Source organism: Etheostoma spectabile, chromosome 14 (assembly GCF_008692095.1).
Source record: "Etheostoma spectabile isolate EspeVRDwgs_2016 chromosome 14, UIUC_Espe_1.0, whole genome shotgun sequence".
Lineage (NCBI taxonomy): Eukaryota > Metazoa > Chordata > Actinopteri > Perciformes > Percidae > Etheostoma > Etheostoma spectabile.
In genome coordinates this window covers 12153981-12161901 of record NC_045746.1, presented here as the reverse complement: position 1 = coordinate 12161901, position 7921 = coordinate 12153981, and the positions used below count along the sequence as shown (strand labels likewise).

Genomic DNA, 7921 nt, shown 5'->3' with positions numbered 1-7921 from the left:
ATGCTATAACAGATAGAAGTGATTCTCTCTTTATTGCCATGCAAAAATTTACTCATGTCATGCTCAAGGGGGTCTCACTATTTCCACAGGCTAATGTAGCTCTGAAGTTGCTAACATTAGCTTGTTGAGATTCCTCATCTTGACTATTTCAATTGTTATGTTAATCCAGGACGTGACTTTGTTTTTTATTGGCCTTCCTATCTAAATTAACCTGTTGAACAAAGATGTGATCTATATTATAGTTATATATAGTTAGTTATTAAAGTTTGAGTCCCCGAGTTTTAGCCTACCATGCCATTAGCTCAATTGGAGTAAAAGTGATGGACTTGCTCAATCAACTCCATGCATTAGTTTTAATGAAGCAGTTTCTTTCTTCATGATCTGATGCGCTTTCACAGGTTTTTCCACTCTGTGATGGATGATGAAGGAGCCACTGAAAATACCTTTTAGCTATCAGCAGTTTACGTCCAAAAATATCAGTATCGGCCTTGAAAACCCATAAAGGTCAAACCCTAGCGGAGTTAGCTCCTGTAAAATCAAACATGCTGTTCTGCCGTGCTGAGAGAGGAAAAGGGGAACAGTGTGAGGGAGGGAAGCGGAGGGCTTGGAAGGTGTTATGTTGCAGCGTGGTGCCAGGGGAGCTGTGAGGCTTGGCAAAGAGGTGTGCGCTCACATCCCCAGTTTCCCTACTGCTGCTGGAGAAAGGGGTGGGATGGAAAGACAGTAGGCGGGGAGGCTACGGTGACATATGCCAGGGACAATTTATCTTTCTATCACTCTCCGGCGCTAATCAAAAGCTAAATGTGGGGCTTGGTTGCAGAAAAATAGCCCCTTAGGTTCGTGGTGTCAATACGTCTGTGCATATCTAAAAACCCTCAAAACATTTTCATACCAGGTGTAAATAAACCACACTGATCTGTCCTGCTGGTTTGGACACTGCAGTTGACCACATATGGCTGCAGGATATGAGTATGTAAGGCCACGTCCATACGTACCCCAAAAATGTTCCCCGTCTTCCCTGGCATCGTTTCAAGATCATTTGTAAATGACTCAACACACTACTTCATATTCCAGGCCTATAGGTGGCGCTGTTTCTGCTACAGAAATTCATCAAAAAATGGTGAAGAAGAGGCTGAGCATGTGTGTAAAGCTTGCACGCTGTATACAAACAGACAGTATATTTTGTCCTAGTAACCCTAATTAAATTTCAATTCATTTTTTTTCACATAGTGCCAAATTACAACAGTTATCTCACAGCGCTTTCCATAAAAGAGCAGGTCTACACCGTACTCTGTGATGTTATTCACAGAAACCCAACAATTCCCAATAGGCGAAAATATCTTCTCCAGCAGGACCACAAGGATGTAGTCTGCCATTGTTGTTGTTATGAGACGTTGTCACGGGGCAAGAGGTCGAAGGCTGGAGATCAAGGGGTGGGGCAATGATATCATCAATACGCAAGTATGTGGCTTCGCCGTCCAAAGAACAAACACAAGGGCGTCGTTTTTTTGAATTTTGTCACCCTGAGACCAGGTTTCAGAAAAGTGCGTCTTCCGACAGGATTGGTTTGGACGATCGGCCAAAACAATGTGCCTTTGCACCAAAAAGCGTTTCCATGTGGATGTCCCCTAAGATTAGCAGTTGGTTGGAAACCACCACATGAGCGTTCACACCATAGTTTAGGCGATGAAATGACTTATACTAACTGTCTCTTCTTATGTTTTGGCCACTACATTGTTTTGCCAAATACATGAGGTTAACATAAATGCCACTAGTTTAATGCCACATGTAACTTTTGTTCCAGTCCAGGAAGTGCTATGTTTTATTACAACACACAAATCAAACTGGAGGCCGGGGTTCGCATCGTGGTCCCAACCTGATGATCATTTAGCCTCTGGGTGCACCGGACAATATTTGGGGTTTCTGTTGTAGCCAGTGGATATCGGAGACAAGACTTTGTCTTCAGTGTCATTTTTTTTACAACCCAAGTCAGTACTTTTTGTAGTTGTCTCAGGTCTCAACAACATTTTATCTAATCTCTATAAACAGATAATGGCATATGAATGTAAATAAATAAATCATCATTAGATGATAGCCGATGAGTTTCAAGATTGCATTTCGGCTTATGCACATGCAAACCAAAGTCCGCTCAAACGTGATTGGTGAATACTACTCAGACTACAATCAGAAACTAGAATGCCTCCGATTCCAATATCTTGTTCCATTGCATTCATGTGCAGATATCTCTTTAAATTGACATTATATCTGCGGTAAGGTTTAGGCAACAACAGTGTTTAGATTAAGTTTATTTAGGTTAGGTGACAAAAAGTAGTTCCGGTTAAATGTTAGAAAACTAAACATATCCTGTATTGTTGACTTTTTCTATGTTTAAAGAATACCTCTATCTCTTCAATCTTAAACCCAGATTAACTGATTTCTTTTGGGACTTTGTGGTAGCAGAAACATGCTGTGAACATAACCCTGACATATTCACCTCACCGTTTATGGTTGCTTATGTATTATTTGCTCTTCTTTTTATAGATGCAGAGCTACATTGGCTGTCCTTTGGAGTTTCTTGGCACGTGAGTAGCATAAGTCCAACATTCACTCATTATTTTTGGCCTTCTGAGGACAATATGCTTTTTATCTACATGCTTCACTGGCTAGTTGATAACTTCTCCCATTGTTGCTTGGCAGATAATGTACAGTGGGCTTTTCAAGCTATTTTTTGAAAACAGCTGCCTGCTCTCTTTGGAAAAGATGCTCATGAGAGCGGTGATTTTTTTATGGTTGTGGGCCATAAAACTAAAACAGTTAGCATAAAGATGTTGAAACACTATGTAGAGCTGAGGGAAATTTGGGTTATGATCATGTCGGTTCATTACTACAGTTAAGTGACCTCCTTCACATTAAACACACTCACATTAGCCAGAGTTATTTGATTAAACCCTTTTAACCAAGTGTTGAGGGCTTAAACACAACCATAAAAACCATAAATTGTTTCCTTTGATGATGGGAAAACATTAAATATGTTGCAACTTTGCAAACATTTTCTAATTAGGACATTTAAAAAGGAATCATCATTTGGGGTATATTCTGTTTCTCTATAGAGAGACAAGGGACAAGATTGTTCATACAAAAGTACACCGTGCACACTGCAAAAAAATTATCATTTCGAGCATCATATTCAGCTCTAAAAATACATTTTTCTTAGCCTTTTGAGCTTGAAGAGAGAAATTAGGTCAGAACTACAGATGAGATGAGAGATTGTTGTTGAAGGTTGTATAGAAGCCTGTTGTTTGTTTGAATCAGCCGTCGCGAAACTTGAAAGAAGTGAAATCTGTCAAAGTGTGATACTACCGGGCTCATGCTGTTGATTTAATGTGTGAAAGGGTGTAGAATGCATCATCTCCAATGCACCGACTCTGTTTTGAGCGGATTTCATTGGCATTTATTAACCAGGACAGGTGCAGGTGACAAATACTGTACCCTTTGTCTTTTTCATGGGGCGGGTGGGTCGTCCTCCTGTCTGCATGCCAAAGTGCCCTTGAGCAAGACACTTAATCCCACGTTGCTTGCGATACGCAGGCTTTGCACAGCAGCTCTGCCACCATTGACGTATGAATGCGTTTGTGTGTGTGTGTGTGTGTGTGTGTGTGTGTGTGTGTGTGAATGTGAGGAAAATTGTAATGTGCATTATTAGTGGAATATCAATGCAGGCCTTTTACCATTTTGTATTTTACATTACTAAACCATACCATGTGTATAATAAACATTATATAATTGTATAAAGTGGGAACTCTATTCCATAAGTCGGTATGAAACAAGGCAAAATAAAGTACACCACTGTAGTAGAAGCAAAAAAAAGGCTTGTTATTTCAAGGATGACAATGATTTTACGCCAAGCCTTGTTAAGATGAATATTTTTTACAATGCCCTTGTATACAAAAGCCTGCAGTATGCTGCAAACAAACACACACACACACACACACACACACACACACACACACACACACACACACACACACACACACACACACACACACACACACACACACACACACACACAGTGCTAAAACAGAAAGTGAACCTGATGCCCAGAGGCTCCCATTACTGCAGTGTGAAGTCAGCTGGGGTCATTGGGGTGATTTTATGAATACACAACTATTTCAAATGAAGTATTCATGACAACAGGCCGCTGCGGTCGGTCCAGTCATTAGTCCAAGATCTCTTTGTTGGAACGTTTATTTGGTCTCCCGCTAAATGCCTATATCTAATACTGCTTTTTAAACACAAAAGAAATAAAAGGCATTGATCGTGAGCGATCAATAGAACGTAGCCCCGGGGGGGTCTTAGTGTTTGAACATTCACGAACATTTGAACTTCGGCATTGTAAATTGCTGTTCTTCTTTGAAAGAGAGGAGGGGTGGGGTGGGGGGGATAAGATGGAGCGATAGAGGGTGAGGGGTGAGTTTAGGTGGGGCGAGGAAGGGAAAGCCGGGTGATGACACCAGAGTGAAACTCGAGGTGTTGGTGCAGAGGACTGACGCTCTGTGGTTTGGGAAGGCCGCTGATGTTAAGTGTGATCTGTCTGTCACTTCGCCTCACTGTCAACAGTGTTCACCCCCGATAGAGGCCTCACCTGCTGCTGGGATCAGGCCTGTGGTGGGGTGAGAAGTGGCCCGGACAGTTTGGTGTCATGTTGTCCAGAGCTCGCTGTATTGGCTGCTGGCAACACTGGCCACACCTACTGTTACATTCATGACCAAAATGTTGGAATTTATTCCTCTCAGAGTACTCTCTGCTGCTCAGCCGTCCCTGTGCACATGAAAGGATGTTGTCCAATTTAAATGCTAATTTCCTCATGGCAGGAGAGTCGCTGTTTGGCGAACATAGGCTTGAAAATGTAGATTAATATACTGTTGGTCTGACATTATTTGATAGAAAGAGTATTTACTTCATTATTTTCATTACCGGCTACTATGGTGTGCAGTAAGTATCAGCAGGAAAAATAATACTAGTTGGTGAGCAAAGAGCAATTTCTAATTACAATGAAACAAATTGACAGAACATATTGTTAGGGCTTCCTGTAAACCCACTACAGGAACCTCTCCAGGGACCCAGGAAGACCCATAGAAACTACGGAACCGTGCCTCTGTTTAACCAGAAGAACCAGGGTTTTTAGGGGTACTATGCAGTTTTGGCCATTTCTTCGCTGTTTTTGCTCGCAGGTTTCTCTATAGAACCCCCCCCTCCCACGGCTTCGGAATAGATATTTGGCAGCTCCTATGTTTACTTGTGTCTGACTCCTCGCTCGTCAGTCTGCCGCTCCCTCTCTCTCTCTTCCTTTGACAATGCCTTTCTAGCTTTCTTCTTCTTTTTTGAAGGCTCAGCCATAACGAAGTGGGAAAAACTCCATCACTACCTTGTTAGCCGGTTCCTGAATAGGCGTATGTGTGCAATGCCGTGAAGCAATCCATTACATCGCGAGACCTGATATCACGCCATACTTTCTAGTCCGGCCCAAAGGTTTTGTTGCATACGACCACCATTCAACCCAAAAAAAGTCATATAACCCATCCAATGACTCCAAAGCTGTTCAGTTAAGGTAAATTAAGCTAAAAAAACGGCATAGTTTCCTTTAAATTGAATTCCTCTGCCTTACAGTAGTTTCTGTCCCACAAAGAGTTCCAGAAAAAATCAGAGTAGAGTTTGCAGTGCTGGGCATCGCTACTACAGTACAACTTAAGAAAGCACTGTGTGCCACTTGTATTGATCATAGGACGATGGATTGACATTTCTCGTACAACTTATTGACGTTAAAACAAAGTTAAATGCAGTTTGACTTCCTGACAAGTCTAAAAAGAGCAAGATCAAAAGAGATTGTACAAAGAGAAAAGGATATCTGCAATTGAGGAAACAAAGCAAGTGAACAGGAGAAATACAACTGTATTTGCTATTTTCAATGCAGTTCAAATCAGAAGTAGACATTCATGCACATTAAGATATAGATACCTGTGGAGTGGGAGCTTCTTTCCACTTCTGCATTTCTCAATTGCAACCGTTCCTTACATCCACTGAAACATCAGAGTAGTGCAACAGTAAATACAAGGACTGTGATTATTCTTCCTCACGTGTAAAAAAAAAAAAACAGACTAATTGACCTAATCTTCACAGCTCTTGAGATGCAGTGGAAATAAGGGCAGCAGTGCACAGAATGGACTATTAGTTCCTAGTTTATTTCCTAGTTCCATACTTCCTGGAACTATTGGTTGAAATAGGACATTAGATTAGATTGGCCATGGCCATGGGCTACTTTCACTTGTCTTTTTCCACTACATTAGGGTACACATAGTGTATATAGAAGCAGGCAGATTTTTATTTTTAAAGGCCAGTTATTTCATGGATCAGGATACCATGCATCCTGATAAAGTTCCCTTGGCCCCCCCACATCATCACACACCCTTCACCATACCTAGAGATAGGCATGGGGAACTTTCCATAAGAACATCTCTCAATGCAAATCAAGCCAGTTACTAAGCTAACTGAAATAAAACCATGCCAATATCTATGTATGGTGAAGGGTATTTGATGGTGGGGGGGGGGGGGGGGGGGGGGGGGTATTTTAATTCCAAAGGCCAAGGGAACTATATTAGGATGCATAGTATCCTGATCCATGAAATAACTGGCCTTTAATAATAAAAATGTGCCTGCATCTATGGGAATTTAACACAGGGGGGTGTATACTTATGCCCCTGTATTTTAAGGAAGAACATTTATTTATTTACAATACATTATTCATTCTCAAAGAAAACTGGTGTCCTTAAAAGGTTGGATTTTCCTATTTTTTTTCCATTAAGGAATGCAGATCAATTTCCAAAAGATGATTTTTTTATTCCTCTTTTTAATCAACTCTGGGTGTGCAGACTTTCTCAACCTACTGTATACTGTATGCCTAACTTATAGCAGTATTGGCCAATACTGCTGAATTCAAAGGAGTATAACATCTGTATGAAGACAGTTTTTGAGAAGAAGCTTTTTACTAAGGCCCGTTTTATGCATCGTGCATTTCCTCAGTTAAACTGAACCATGGTAGAAGGAAATATTGTGAAATACAGATCACCACATTGCTCCACTGCTGAACTGCGCCTACTGCTTACTGAATGCATCCTGAGATCCACAGCGCACGTTTGAACTACGCCACTTATTTTGGTAAATATGACCCTCGGTTTTTTTAAGGCCTGGATGCTTTCTAAATTTACCGGACGAGCCAAATAAACTTGTAACTTCCACTCCCATTGCTACGGTAACTTGACACTTATTCATGACTAATCGGTGAGCACAAGTTAAAAAAGAAATGTCTCCTGTCCCCTGCTGAGTTTCATAGACTGCTCCACAGTCTGTCTGACAAAAGATCTGCTTGTTGTTTGATGCTGATTTGACTGATTTGGCATCCTGGTCGTCTCCTAATGATGATGTTTTACAATTAGCTGTGAAAACTGTGCGAATGTTTTCCCTCGTCTTGGCAACTGTTCCATTTGGCAAAGTGCACTATGTTTAGAGAGTGTGTGTTCTTGGCCAAATCAACATTTATGATAGACTATCCCAGATGGGATGTTGCAGATGGTCGCATGATCTGGCCTCTACTGGGACAGTTTCAGTCCTACCCAAACAGTGTGCAATATTCATTTGTGAAAAAATATTACACTTCCCGTGAAAGTGTGCATTTTGGATTGTATTTTAGCTTCCTCTGCAATCTATAAAAGATAATATGAATTGAGTTTGTTGTTTTCTTACTTTCCTGTGTAAAAAATCTTCCAATTGCAATTCGCACGTTCTGTATCTTTTCTGCACCACATTCATGACGCACACTTATAATTGGGCTCACACACACACACACACACACACACACACACACACA

At 41.1% G+C, this 7921-nt stretch overlaps 1 long non-coding RNA gene across 1 annotated transcript; it reads right to left on the bottom strand.

The window, feature by feature from the left end:
• Positions 1 to 1005: 1005 nt before the first annotated feature.
• On the bottom strand, positions 1006 to 7300 carry LOC116701911 (uncharacterized). Its single transcript, XR_004335031.1, has 3 exons — positions 7288 to 7300; positions 2487 to 2494; positions 1006 to 1132 (listed from the first exon to the last, which is right to left on the bottom strand). It is a non-coding gene; the product is annotated as an uncharacterized LOC116701911 (long non-coding RNA).
• Between the last annotated feature and the right edge of the window lie 621 nt (positions 7301 to 7921).